Raw genomic sequence first — 15,916 nt, forward strand, 5'->3', positions numbered from 1 at the left:
CCAGTGCACACAGTTAGGCCTCTAGCATGCATGCATTTTGAATATTAATTAGGAATAGGAAATTTATTTTCTAAGACATACAAAGTGAAATTCAGTAAACTTAATCCTCAACGACCCGATCCATGTGGTTGCTAATCAGTGTGTATGTTATATGGTGATACCACACCATGCAATTGTCTCATCAACCATAAAGCTTACATGTTCCGACAGCTTGCTGGATCCTATCAAGCATTGTATCCCAATTCAAGATCTACATCCCCACCAACCCAGAAACTTATCATTAGCTCTCTATTGGATGGTGCGTGGTCAACCAACTAGGAGGGTTAGGTACACGTTGTGCATACTCAACCACTCACTAGACACGCCACCCAATGACCTCGATTGAAACTCTTATATTTACTAAGCTTGGCACCCACATTAACGAAACGAAACAATGAAATTTGATGGGCCAGACCGGGCTTTCAGTCCAACCCACAAGTACGTGGGCTACGGGTTATGTCGGGCCAACCCATTTTTTTAAAAGTATATTTTTTATAATTTTTAAATCAAGTTATAATTTAAAATATTATCATAAATATCGACAAGATAATATTAGATGGTGTTAGTGTTACTACTTGTTAATTAAATTCATGAATAAAATTATCTTTATAATATTTATTAAGTTTGATTTCAAATAAAAGTATAAATAGCTAAATAGAAATATTTACCTAATTGTTTTCTAATGATCATAATAAAACTCAAAAAAATATGTTCTATATGCTATGGCCTACGTAGTAATTCCCTAGAAATTTTAGAAATTTTTTATTTTATGTAGTACATACTTTATAAACATAATTTGTATTTAAATTTTAGGAATAAGGGTCTGAAAAATATCCCAACTTTGGCCGAAATTACTGTTACGATACCAAACTTTAATGAGGACCTGTTATCCCCCCAGACTATTTAATACCGTATTTTTTATCCCCTGAACTATTTAATAGTGTATTTTAAAGGTATATATGTGCCCATGTGGACAAATTACTATTTATAATTATGCATTATTTTTATCTCCACGTGGGCACATATATGCCTTTAAAATAGACTATTAAATAGTACAAGGGCAAAAGGTCCTTTCCAAAGTTTGGTATCGTAACAACAATTTTTGTCAAAATTCGGATATATTTCAGACCCTTATCCCTAAATTTTAATATTTAAAACTTTAAATAGATTTTGAGGTTAGACTATTGATATTTTTGATTTTCTATTTTATTTTGTATTTTTTTTTTTTTTGGTCCACGGGCCGTCCCTACCCATATTTCTCAAGCCTCACAAATCAGCAGACTTATTCAGGCCGTGCTAAAAAATCCTTTTCTTAAATGAACTCTAAAATTCTTAGCGCAACCCTATCAAATCACGTGTTATGCTAGGCCGGCCCAACGGGCATAGTCCATATTGACAGCTTTAGCTGTTATGTATATGTGTGCATATTTTATATTAGTAAGTATTAAATTTTATAATAGAATGTATTTTGAATAGTTTAACTCTTGTAAAAAAAAGAATATATTTTGAACAGTATATTATAAAGTTCAAAAAGAAGTTTACGTTTTTCTAAAATATAAATTTTTAAATTTAAAGTCTTTTTAATATTTCGCAAATGTTCGCTTTAAGTGAAGATGATTGGGTTGAAGCTACAATTTTTTATTCTGATTTTTATCGTGAAAAATCATTTTTTCTTTCTCAAAGTTCTAGAAAATAAGGCCTCTTATTCTTATTAGAAAAAAATTGAATTACTTAGAAATATTTAGTTTCAGAATATCTAGAAGAAAATATTGCAAAAATATTTGCATATTTGATCGAAAAGATATATAATCCATACGAAGCCCAAAATTGAAAAGATTTATAATCTGAACTGAGACTTAAAATTTAACAAATCAACCCGTTTATCCTATTTGGAGGGTGTGGCACCCAAAACTTCTAAATCTTGGATCCACCTCTACGACCAGTCCCGTGCTTTCCCACAATGACCATCCATATGAACGAACCTGTGACATCCATAAATCACCTCATCATATTAGAATCCTTCGATTGGAAGCCAGTAAGCTTGGGCATCTTCGCTTGCCAATGTTCAACTGACCATCCATATGAACGAACCTGTGTCATCCTTGTATCACCTCATCATTAGAATCTTTCTATTGGAAGTCAGTAAGCTTGGGCATCTTCGCCTGCCAATGTTCAACTGACCAATCCTTGGCACAGTGCCACTTGCCTGAATGTGTATTGGATATCCATGTAGCAGTCCTAACATCTCCTCCACGTCTTGTAGCGTGTTGCTAGCCTCACATAGAGATAGAAAATGTGTGTCTTTGGCCTTTTGTCTCTGGTGCTTCAGCATGATCGAGATAACCACAATCAAATTGTAGTCAACCAACCCTAACAACATTATAAATATAGATCACAATCAGATGCTCTACGATGCATGGATGTGGGAGGCGTATGTCGATTATCTGTGAAGCATCGTTGATGCGACCTGCATGCATCACCTTATTTGCTCCTATCTGTCTGCGCCATATTTGCTCAGACCTATGGCTGGCCTGTAGACTAAGGGGTCGTTTGGTTTGAATACAAGTTATGTTGGCATTCATTATGATATGATAAGTTATGTTGAGATTAGTTATGTTGAGATAAGTTATGTTGCTGAGATTATTTCTTAATGAATGTTTGGTTTGTTGTATTCAAATAATATACATTGCATAAATTTTAAGAACAAATTGTTTGTTTATAAAAGTATCCTTCACTTTATTTAGTTTTTTAATATTTTCTTTACGGTACCCTTCAGGGTGGCCCAGTGGTTTGGGTTTGGGACTTTCATGTTGGAGGTCTCAAGTTCGAAACCCCTTGCCAGCGAAAACAAGGGGTTCGCCTTTGGGTCGAGCTCGTCGCACCGGGCTTGCCTAGTGCGGGTTGCCTCTCCTATGTGGTTTGCGAGTTATTGCATAGGAGCGGGGGTAGTGGACAAGGAATTCAAATATCCCTGCCGATGTGTTTTGACATCCCACAGCTTCGGCAGATCGCTTAGCCCCGTTCCTTTGCTTATTTATTCTTCCTGGTCTTCGGGTCTCATTTGAACGGCTCGCTGCCTGTTTAGTTACATTTTTTGTTTTGATTCCAGAACAGAACTAGAGATCCTAGCCCCCTCCCTTGAAAGCTCCTGGTGTTGCGACTATCACCCTACCCTGTGCGCATCCAAAGGGTAGCAGTTGCGGGTTTCCCTTGTCATAAAAAAAAACGGTCATCTTATTTAGCTTAACTATTTTTTTTGTGTGCATACCCATGATGGTACCGTATGTATTGTAAAATAAAATTTTCTTCTTATTTAATTTAAAAATAGAACTTCCATCTTAAGTCATCTTAAGTTTGTTAAAGTAAAAGAGGATATATGATAAATCTAAATATAAATAAACATAAAAATGAGTCAAATAAAAGTTATATTTTTATAATGTAATTTTTAATAGAAATATATGAAGAGTTATCATAAAAATAAGTAGTGAAGGTTGTGAATGTTATTAAAAATAATGTAAATATACATGAATGTGAAAATTGAGGTATAAAAAGGGTTTAATGGGTATCTTTGTCATTTACCTATTTTATCCTGGAATAAGTTATCTCAGGATTACTATACCACCCAAGGGGAGGGATAACTTATTCCAATATTAATTATTAATCCTAGGATAAGTTATCCTGCACTTGCCAACCAAACAACAAATTAAGTGGCACCATAATATAATCCCAAGACTATTTGGCGTAATCCTTCACACCAAACAACCCCTAAGTACATCAAATATCGTGGGCCCTGGGAGAATGGGAAGATCTATAGTAGTATGTATTTGTACAATGTTGTCTAAATGTAAAATTTTATTCATTGTAATTTATTCTTCATTATTTGTTTTTTCAAGTATTTTCAAACTATATCTTGAAATTCCAAGAACGTATCTTTTTTGAAAGACTATTTTCATTCTTATTTGCCGGTATATTAGTTGATCCAATTTTTTTTGTAAGTTTAAATGTATTGATAATTATTCTTTTTTTCAATTGCATCTTGAAATTTCAAGATACTCATCCTCATTTTTTTTGAAAAAGACATTTTAAATCTCTTTTGCGAGTATGGTAGACGATCCACTTTTTTTTTGTAAGTTCAACTTATTATATTCCATTTTTCAAACTTCATCTTGAAATTCCAAGATACTTATCCTATTTTTTCTTAAAAGACCTTTTCAAGTCCTTTTTATATTAGTATGGTAGATAACTCAATTTTTTGTGAGTTTTAAATTTATTGGTCGTCATTTTGTTTTTCCAACTACATTTGAAATTCCAAGATACTCATACATATATTTTTAAGAGGACCTTTTTCATATGTTTTTATCAAGTCTAGTGATGATCCACTATTTTTGTAAGTTCAAAATTTAAGATACTTGTTTTCTCAAGTATTGAAACTATTATCTTGAAATTCCCAGATACTCATCAGTTTTAAAAACTTTTTCCAAGTCCTTTTAAGTATGGTGAAAGATCCAAAAAAAATTCAGTATATCGTTCGTCGTTTGCTTTTTGTAGTATTAATTCACACTATATTTACCCTTATTTTCCAAGATTTTAAAAAGGAATTTTATATTATTTTAGTATTTTCAAAATTTATTGAAGTCATTCTTTTTGAAAAAATAACTACACCATTTAGTTGTGAATTATGCTGGATTATGTTGTACATATATAATATTTTACAAATTTTCATCTTGAAATCTGGTAGAGTTTCCATTATACCGACATGAATCCAAACATGAGAAGTTCTAAACCAATAAGTATTAACTAAAAAAGAAATAATTAATTCACAATTAACTATAACAATTAGCTAAATTTGCAAATTAACAAAGACATACATAATCATTAACTAACTAACAATAAAAGACATAACAATGGATAAATAATCTAAAATTAACTATAATATTCCTCTAATTAACAACTAGCTAAATGATGAATTAGCCAAATATATAGTTACAAATTAACAAATATATACATAATCAGTAACTAACTAACAAGAAGTGTTTCTGGTATACATACACATACCTTACCCCTATTTTTGTGGTCTAGAGAGGTGGTTTTTGATAGACCAAAGAAGTGTAATCAAAGCCAAACAAGAAAATAGCTAGAAAAACGAAAAAATAGGTAGTAGGAAAAATTGAAGAAAAAGATACTATGCAAATACTAAATAAAGGGAAGATGAGAAGGGGAGACTAGCCCCTGCTTCAACCACATAAAAGTACGATAAACCTTGACATACTTTCTTATTTAGGGTCATGTCCTAAGTCAGCTGAAGAGTCATGTCCCATCTAAGCACCTTCTCGGTGCTTCTTTGGTCTACCTCTACCTCTCCAAAAATCTGTTATAGCTAACCTCTCACACCTCCTTACTGATACATCCATGCACCTTCTCTTCACATGCATGAATCATCTTAACCTTGTTTTCTCTTCACATGCAAAAACCATTGCTCCCTAAGACCCTAAAGCCACCAACCTCTCCTTAAGCTCCTAATGCAAGGTGATGAGTGAAGATGTTGATCATATTCTATTTCACTATAGCCCTAACGATGATATTGTGGTGGGATATGTTTAGTTAGTTTGGTATGTCTTGGGTGATGCCAAGATTTGTGAAAGATTGTTGTTTGTTGGTGGAAGGCTTGAAGAAGCAGGAGAAAGGATGTGGATCATTTGGAGAGAGTAATAGGAGGGTTTTTGTAGGGGTGGAAATGAATTTTGGGCAGTTGAGGAGTAGTTTCCGATCGCTTATTTATTTTTGGGACACCAATGTAGTCCCGAGATCTATAGAGGATTGAGGGCTTGATGTAGAGAACCTTATCTTCTTGTAGGTTATTTACTTTTTAGTATACTTCTTGTATATGACTGATTTTGGCCTTTTGATTTATGAAATGAAAATTGTTTACCTCATAAGAACATAAAAAGCTCTTGAGCTTTTGCATTAGTAAAGCCTCCCCATTTAATCCTTAGCCGGTCTTATAAAACCCTCTTTTTCATCCCTCGCTTGATATTCAAATACATAACTACGAGCTTATGTTGGGGTGCAAGATTCTTTTTGGGATAACCTTGCAGTCCTTGCATAAACCTCTTATCACCCTTCGTTAGGAGTAGGTAATCAATCTCAGCTTTAGCCACCGCACTACAGTAGGTCTCCCAGTACTCCTCCCTCTTTTGGAAGCTCGAGTTGGCTATGATCAAATCGGAGCACTACGGTAGGTCTCCAAGTACTCCTCCCTCTTCTAGGAGCTCAAGTTAGCTATGATCAATTCGGAACTCCTCCTTCGTTTCTATCCCCAAAGCCAAAACCGCCATGCACATCATCATAGCTCCTTGAAGTGGTCCCTGTCTGACCATTAAAATATCCTCCGAGAAATAGCTTCTCAATGTGTTGGAAACCTTTCACAAACTCGTCCAACTCCTCCCACAAGGACTTTTTGACCTCTTCGGCCCAACCCACTTGTGGTATGGACTACGGATGCACTAGTTATGTAGAAAGTCATCCCTCCCACAACTAGTGACCATTATCCCATCATTCACCCGCTTAAACTCTTATCACTTGCTCCCTGAGCTCCCTATCTACTAAAATTCCACTCCTCGAGCTTCTTGAGTACCACAACTTAAACCCGTTTACATCCTTAGCCTTGGTTCCCACCCATATGAGTCGATCAGTGGTTGAATTCAGAATCTTAAAATAAATGAGGAAACTGATTTTAAAAGGGAAGATGAAATTTAAATTTAAATGCAGCAAAGCAAGGATAGATAGCTCCTTTATGTTGTCCCGACTCAATGCAAGGTAGAAGGTTCCCGGAGAAAAATCTTCCGGTCAGATCTGTTCAAGCTCCATCCAGATCTTGTGGGATCACTTTGCTTGTCATTGTTTGAAGTGCACTTCACCCATGAAGAATAACTCCTAATTTCATACTTGCTTCTTTGCTTTAAGTGACGAAATGATGACTTTTAATAACATTGTGTGTCACACACACTTAAGCACAACGGGGAGGGTGGGAGGGGGCTGCGTGCAGGCCCGTGCTGCTTGTGAGATGACATAGGCATGGGCACACTAGTCATTTGGAGAGGACGAGGCCACAGGGTTATGGAACATAGCTAAAAAGCAGCCCATGACAAGTCTCATGCCACAACTCTTTTCATTATTTACGCCGTGCGTTAATTGCCAAAACGAAAAGCACATGAGATAATAGGTCCTTATGTCTTAAACCTCTAGAACTACCAAAGAATCCAGACGGGTACTACAGACTTGATTCACATGATCCAATCTCCATTAATCACCAAGTCCTGATCTCAATTGTAATGAGGTCACTCCCACTTTGTGTGGTTAAATGCCTTCTCGTGATCATACCTGCACAAGATTATTCACTCTCCTTAATTCATTTTAGCATCAGTCGCATCATCTGCAACTAAAGCTACTTCTAAAATTTGTCTACCTTCCACAATTGCGGTTGACACTATCTCATCTAGCACCTTCTATAATCTGTTAAACCCACCTTAGATATTATCTTATAAATGTTTTTCATTAGACTAATAGGTCTATAGTCCTTGATGTTCATTGATTAATTCCTGTGGCATAACGACTGTGAAGATGTGCTGAAGCTTATTTCAAACTTCCCGATTTTTTGAAATGCATCATATGAAATCACCTCTCTTGATCTTGCTTCAGCATTTCTGGAAGAAAGTTAAGGTGAACCCGTGCAGTCCAGGGCCTTGTATACTGCACAACTCTGCAGCGCCCCTCACTCTCCTCTTCCCTTATGACTGTCAACGTCTTTCGTGTTTCTTCTCTTATTTGGTTGAACACCCTTATAAACTTTTATCTCCAGCTCGAATCCTTACTTACAAATGTTGATTAAATACTATGGTCATCTGTGTTAGACTAGAAAAGTTTCTATGGTTAAGTAAAAGTAAGAAAAGAAGATGAAATATTTGCCTGAGAAACTTTAAGAAGTCCCATTCTTGATGAAAATGATGAAAAGGACATCTGTTATACCATGATGTCATTAATATTGTGCTACGTGACAAATTAATGAAGTACATAACTATTTTAATTTAATTCTGCTAGTATAAGAGAAATGAAGTTAGTGGGAACGAATTTGTTGGGGCATCCCTTGTAGCAGGTAAGCAGCCTTCCAAGAAATTTACTAGTAGTACTGAAAACACTATTCCTTTGCATGAAGAAAATCTTCTGTTCAATGAAGAAAATCAGTGAAGTGTTAGGTATAGAAAGACCTCCAAAGTGTTGGGATGACATCCAACCATTTCAGCTGAAAACTGGAATTGGTGGACTAGATTCTCTTGGTATTTTGTTTTGGTTAATAGTCAAATTCATTTAGTTTTCTTTTGTTCTGGTAGGTGGTTCCTTTAGTTTTATTTCAAAATTTAGGCAAACTTTGTTGTTTTGTTTCATTTTAACTTGACCACAATAAATACAATGCATATTTGCATCATTCTACCTTCTTGAACCCATTGAAACCTGCTACTTAGCTTGCTCGGACAATAGAGAGATTCCTTTCTAGTTCTACACTCTATCTGGTTGACCGTGTTATTTTAATTTTCTTATTTTATGCAATTTTTGGTTTTCGGATGACATGATTAACTTCTTCCTTTCAGCCAATACTCTACAATCATCATTCTAAGTGTTTTTTCAATTAGCTTAAACCACAATCACGATGCTTCAAATTCAGATGCTAATTCATCTAGTTAGGAACTAGGAACTTAGGAGGTACACTTGGAAACAGCTGAATAGAGTCGAAATGCTTATATTGACTGTCAGTAGATGTGTTTTTTAGGGCGCAATGTTTGCAGTATATGGCTTTGATATAAAGTTCTTTCCCCATAGTTCTGTTATTTTGTCGATCTGGACTGCCACACTTGCATGTAAGCCTGACCATTTCCTTGATCGAGCAGACCTATCTTCAGAAGCTGGATTTGTTGTATATTGAAGTCTATATCTTCTTGGTGTCAACTTTAGATGGAGCCGGACTGAGAGGTTGAAGAATAGGACGATAAATTATAGTGATACAACAAGGCCACAAAGATCATGAAATACTGATCAATGATTATGATTGGTGCATCAAAAACTTACTTGAAAGAGGTTTCAAATTGTGCAATTTCTGTTTTTTCATGAAGTGCATAAAGTAAAAAAGCACAGGTGATCTTATGTATCCTAGATATAACTTCACTAGGCATGTTTTGGACTTCTAATGTAAATGTTGAAGGAGTATCTTGACAAAGTGAATGCTTTAATTGAATTTTCCACTTAGTTTCATCACTATTGCTTTTATGTAGTCTGTTGATGTTGCCAATGATTTTTATCTTTATTCCAACTCCCCCTCAAAATTTATGCTTCTTCTTTGCTTCATTAGTTTGGTAGATGTTATGAACATGAGATTTGTTGCTTGGTTTACTTGATTCTGCTCTTCAGTTGGCCTATCGCTGAGTTCAGTATTACAGAACTTAACATGAATCACTCTTACATTGCTATTATTCATTAATTCTCAGTAGCATGTGCTGCAAGATTTCAACTACTCAGTTTCCCTTTATTACTTCCCAACATTGAGGAAAAAATTAAAGTTACAGTTCCAAAAAGAAAATTCAGTTTCAAAAATCAGTGAGAAGAAATTTAAAGTTAGTTCTGTCCTTCTCATCTCTCTAATGAAAGTTAGTTGGAATTTTTATATTCAGTTTCAAATCACTGAGAAGAAATTTTGAAGTTAGTTCTGCCCTTCTCATATCTCTATTGGAAAGTAATTGGAATCTTTATAATCAATTTCAAATGGTAGAAGTAATGCATTTCTGAGCATGCTCCCTTTTATGACTTCTCAGTTATGTTCAACTATGGTCAAATCTTTTCATGTGTGCAATTTTTATTTTCTCCTAAAGTTCAATCTTCTTAAAGTAATTTTATTATCTGGATCACTTCTCTAGTTACTAAAAGATGTATTAGTTACTGTATAAGTAAGTTTTTAACTTGATGATTGAACACCTAGCAACCAAAATTCCCATTGTTATTATCCGCAATAATTTTTTAGTGGCTGCATTCCCTGTTATCTAAATCTTAACTTGGTTTTTGATTTGCTCTCTTCACATATTTATATCTTTATCTTTATCTGATTGGGATCAAACTCCAGATGCAGCGTCAAGAACATCCATGTTTAAAGCTACAGGGTGAGTCTGAACCAAATGACTAGCCTGGGTGCCTCGGATTTGTTCATATGCTCAGGTGAATTACCACACTATTGCATAATGTATTCATCTACTGAGCTCTTGTTGAAATTTAGTTTTGATAAATTATGTAAATCCATTAGACATGCATGTAATATTGAAAGTGTCTGTAAGCTATGTTACTCGGACTCTTCAAAAATGTCAATGAGTGCGTACCAGATTCTCCAAAAGTAATGTATGTTTAGAGAATCCGACATGGGTGCAGCATCAAAAGTGAAGAGTCCGCACAACTTAGTTTGTAAGTACCTTATTTAATAACTAAGTCTCAGTCCTAAAAAAGTTGGAGTCGTCTGTATGAATCCTCATTGACTATATTTCTCCATTCAAGGTCAACTCATGTCATCTAAATAAAAATAAAAGTGAAAAATAAATTAAATATAAACAAATTAATAATATTATTAGAAGTTCTTTGTATTGGAGTATAAGTTTATGATAAGGTTAAAGTACTGCTAGATAAGTGAAAGGTTCAATATTAACATACTAACAAAGACTAAACTGATGTAGTATATGTTACTTATCTGAATCAAAATTCTTCCATTGTGTCATATCTTTAGCCAAGTAGTGTTGATTCCAAGAAATTGTATGTCTTTTGAAACAACTTTTCTATGTAATTTTAGGTCAACCTCGTCCCTTTCAATACCTACACTCACCATAGTTCACACCTAAGGGCTGGTGCATCGATAGGTTGACACATGATATGACCAAGCCATCTCGTTTTACCCTCAATGCGTGCTATTTCCTCTTTCTAAATCTAACAAATGTGGTCATTTTTTTGTTTTATCTAATCTTGTATGACCACACATCCATCTTAGCATCCACATATTTGCAGCACTCATCTTGTGGATAGATGGAGCAACCCAAAAATCACCCCGTATAACATTGTTGATTTTATAATTGTTCGGTAGAATTCACTTTTCACTTTGGTAGGCATCCAAGTGACACTTTGATAGCAATTTTTGATTTGTTCATCTAGTTTTAATTCTTTGATAACATCTTGATCTATCATTCTATTCTGTTGAAATGACGAGTCTAGATATCTAAGTTGTTTGTACTTTGCTACTACAATCCTGTCTTGTCTCATCTGAACTTCGTTCTTCTCATTCACTCATTATTACTGAACTTGCAGTGTATGTAATCTTAAAGTAGCTTATTTGATCTAATGAAAAAGAAAATGTCTATAAGTGTCTCACATTAGAAATGTTATTAAATACATTGAAAAGAATAAAATAGGGCGATAGCGGTGTAAGACAATTTTTTCAGTCATTCACTTAGGGGTCGTTTGGTAACGGGTTAGGAGAAATATTATACATGTATTAGATCCTGCGTAAGTAATACCATGTCTGGTAGTTGGTTAGGATTGTGTATAGAATTTATGCTATGTTTAGTTTGCAATTTAGGAACCTGCATAATTAGTACATGTATAAGTTATGGGGTATCTAATGTGTAATTTTATGCAGGATAGAAGATGGAATTATTAATACATGAATAACTAAACTTTGCTTATACATAAGTTTTCTCATAACTGATTCATTTATCACTTATACCTGCAAAAGCCTAGCCAGCTACCAAATGACCCCTTAATTTTTTTCCTTGTCTTGTTTGTCCATGGCATTAAAACTTTGGTGAAAATTCACTTTATGTACATTTATCAGAAATGTCGGCAAGAATCTTGCCACCGTGCAATTTTTCGTTGATTGTGAGTGATTCTTAAGGTGCATTGTGTTTTGTGACCACAACTTCTCAATTAGCATGAACCAGAGGCTCGAGGTACACATAGTCATGCCTGCACATGCATGGAATTGTTTGCGACTTTTCCAATATAATGTGCCTCTTGCGTTGGCATGTCGTTATCTACTCTTGCCGAATGTTGGTGAGTTTCTTGTCTCAATTAGAATAGATTCCTTTGTAAACGGTAAAACACGAGAAAAATATTACTTCCTCCGTCTCATTTTATGTGGCACCGTTTGACTTGGCACAATGTTTAAGAAAAAAGGGAAGACTTTTGAAACTTGTGGTCTGAAACAATCCTTAGATGTTTGTGTGGTTGAAAATCATTTCATTAAGGGTAAAATGATTATTTTAAAGTTAAATTGTTTCTAATTATAGTAAGCTGACATTCTTTATGGGACTGACTAAAAAGGAAAGGGTGCCACATAAAATGGGAAGGAGGGAGTATTAAGATGCAAATCACATGATTACAACAACTCCTCTTTATAGTTGTACTCTATCGTACATAATAATCCCTTTCCATACGGGACAATATATACATTAGTATTCTAACCCCTCACCCCTTCAAACTGGTGCATATAAGTCATATATACCAAATTTGTTGTAAATGTAACTAATACGTGGATTAGTGAGAGACTTGACTTGATGAAATTATCTACAAGCTAATTATTTGACGTCACAAACTTTGTAACATCTATGAGAATATCATCTTTTATATGATGAAGTGATAGTCCATTCAATTTGCGTAGTGCTCTCATGGAACACCGGATTTGACACTATGAATGACAACTTGATTATCATTCACAAGTTCCATCTGGCTGATTTTCAGTTCCCTTAGCAACTTTTTAATCCAAACTAGCTCACATGTTGCCTTAGCCATTGCTTGATATTCTACTTTTGCATTAGATCGAGCAACCATGCTTTATTTCTTGATTTTCTAAGTCACCAAATTACCTCCTACTAAAACACAATATCTTGACGTAGAAGGTCTATTAGAAGTTGAAGTTGCCAAATCAGCACTTGTGTATCCAAGGATTTGTTCATGATTTCGATCCTCGAATAATAGTCCTTTGCACGGGGCTGATTGTAAGTACTAAAGAATGCAAACAACTGCATCCCGATGACCATCACTAGGAGAATCAATAAACTGGCATACAACACTCACGAGAAATGAAATATGTGAGGTCTAATTGTTGTGAGATAATTCAACTTAACTATAGTTGCCAATATCTTATAGGATCCCTTAAATGATGGAAACTTGAACTCCGGGTCCAAATGAATGTTAATGGGTCTACACGCCATTAATGTCTCCTCAAGAATTTCTAAAACATACTTCATTGTAAAATAACAATACTTGATCTAGACTGTGTGGCCTCAATACACGGAAATAACTTTGTTATGCCTAAATCTTTAGTTTGGAAGTGTTGAAAGAGATGTTGCTTCAGATTATACTAATGAAGAATAACAAAAGTCCTATATGGTTAATGAGATGGGTGAATTTCTTATAAGGCTTGGACAATCCTCCTCCCTTTGAAATAGCTTATGTGGTGTGAGTTAAGCCTAAGACCTAATTTTATATGGTATTAGAGTAGGACCCGTCTTACCCAATGTTGGAACCCCAAAATTAAAATTGCCCACGCAACAGATGCTAAGCACGGGGTGTGAGGTTGGCTGTTGAAGAATGACAAAATTCCCACATTAGTGGTTAATGAGATGAGTGAATTCCTTATAAGGTTTGTGCAATCCTCCCTCCTTTGAGCTAGCTTTTGGGATGTGAGTTAGGCCTAAGACCTAAGACCTAAATTTACAGATACTCTTAAGTAATTGCCCCATAGATCCTATATTCTAAACATTAACCACCAAATAAATACACAAATTGGGAGTCGAAGGTGGATAAAACACAGAGTGGTCAACTTCACTATGAGTCATGCTAAACTCATGAATAATTATGCTGAACTTACCAAACCTGGCTCGTGGAGAATGTTTAAGACCTTAAAATGATGTGTGCAATCGGACATGCAAAACCAATACTAGACTCCCCTGTGCAACAAAATCAATGTGGTTGCTCCATATAAACCTCAAAATTGCACTATAGAACGGATATAGAAATTGTGACTCTTTTTCTTTTCTTTCATGGAAAGAATTTGAGTAGATGAATATAGACATACATTTGGTGAAAAACACAACATACCTAGTGTGGGCTATGGTACCACAAGTAAGGTCTCGAGAGGATAGATGCTCACAGGTGTTAACCTACTTTTGTGGAGTTGAGATGTTTCTGATAGACCCTCGGTTCAAAAACACATAATGAAAATTCAAAATCATCTCAAAACAAAATAAACCGACCTTTTTCAACTTCATTTTGTGAGCCTCAAACAATAGACGTTTCCTGTTGGGGTGGGGGTGAGGAGCCTGAATTAAAAACTCTCTAGAGCTTGAGTTTTTTTTTTCTTGTCTTCGGTATCTGTTCCAATATTTCTTCTGCTTTTTATATGGGTTCTTGATGCACCCCTTGCTTCCTGCATTTGGATTGCTTTTATGGATTTTATCGCCCTATTTATGTTCTCCATAATCATCCTCTTGAAGACTACATATAACAGCCAACTATTTGCTCTGTCATCGAAATTGAGGATTGCAATTGAATCTGATATATATATCCACATAGCTTTTGAGTTTGTGAAAACCTCCAATCTCTGGTCGTCACGTAAAATGCATTTTCTTTCTGCTTTTAGGACCTCAAGTGCATAATTTATTTGTCTCACTCCATGCAAACCTTGTATTTGACAAAGTTAACTTTTTCAGTTTGCATGGCGACTCGAAGAACACTAAGAGGAAAGGTGAAGAATTTGCTCATGGAGTTAACATCATTCAGGTGTTCCAGGATAGCATACAATTTGTATTCCATCTATTTGAGAATGTTGATTCTGTAAGTAGATTACACATAAATGTGATTCAAGAAAAGTGTGTTAGTATCCCACATTGGGAGACGTATTATGTGTATCTAAAAGGATTCAAGCATATAACACATTGTCTTCGTTTTTAACTCTCAATAAAAGGACTCAAGCATAGCACATTGTCTTTGTTACTTACTCTCAACCTACTTTTCTGTTTATCTTATTTCTCACAGTAAGAATATCAGTGGATCATGTTTATGTAAAAAATCAATCTCATATTCAAAATGATGATTTGAATCAACTCGAGAAGATTGTATGAAAAGAATGGTGTTGTTGTTATTGTGTTGTCTGGCGACTGGCAGATACAATAATGTTTTCTCCAAGTTGGTTCTTAGTTTGATAATTGTAACTAAAGTAGCATACTTAGTTAACCCAGAATATTTGATAGCTAAAATATCAGTTGTTAACCCAGAATATTTGATAGCTAAAATATCAGTTTATTCGTAGTAGAGAGATAATGCCTTTTCTAATACTTGGTCTAGTCAAATATATTAATTTTTAGTTTAAAATTTTAAAGATTGCAGGTCTGAATTCACGATTTTAACTCTCAAATTTCAAATTGTGCCACATAAATGTAACGAAATATTAGTTTTGCATGAGAATACATTGTATATCTTTCTCTTCACGTTTAAGTTTGTTCCTCCACTTACTTTCTTATGTTTCATTTTGGAGTTGGTTCAATAATTTCAACTATCACCACCTCCCACTTATTCTACACATAGGTCATCTATGAAGTTATAGTTAATGTGCATGGAATTTATCATCTAGTCGTTGGTATTTTGTGTTTTCACTGAAAATTCAATTTTACCAAATTCATTTCGAAAACAATGGAGGAATCGTTAGAGCATTCATATAGGTCGAATCAATGAAATAAAATAGTTATCTCTCGATGATCCAATAGTTTAAATATTTTTTTACATTATCATTAGTGCAAAG

General features: G+C 34.7%; 1 protein-coding gene across 2 annotated transcripts in view; it reads left to right on the forward strand.

The window, feature by feature from the left end:
• LOC125852910 (histone-lysine N-methyltransferase ATX2-like) overlaps positions 1 to 15,092 on the forward strand; it is a 44,182-nt gene extending 29,090 nt beyond the window's left edge. For both annotated transcript variants that reach the window (XR_007445085.1, XR_007445086.1), the window contains 2 exons: positions 10,205 to 10,296; positions 14,829 to 15,092. The gene's annotated coding sequence lies outside the window, so the exon portion shown is untranslated. The remainder of the gene's footprint in view (positions 1 to 10,204; positions 10,297 to 14,828) is intronic.
• Positions 15,093 to 15,916: the final 824 nt, after the last annotated feature.

This window comes from Solanum stenotomum, unplaced genomic scaffold, assembly GCF_019186545.1.
Source record: "Solanum stenotomum isolate F172 unplaced genomic scaffold, ASM1918654v1 scaffold6733, whole genome shotgun sequence".
Lineage (NCBI taxonomy): Eukaryota > Viridiplantae > Streptophyta > Magnoliopsida > Solanales > Solanaceae > Solanum > Solanum stenotomum.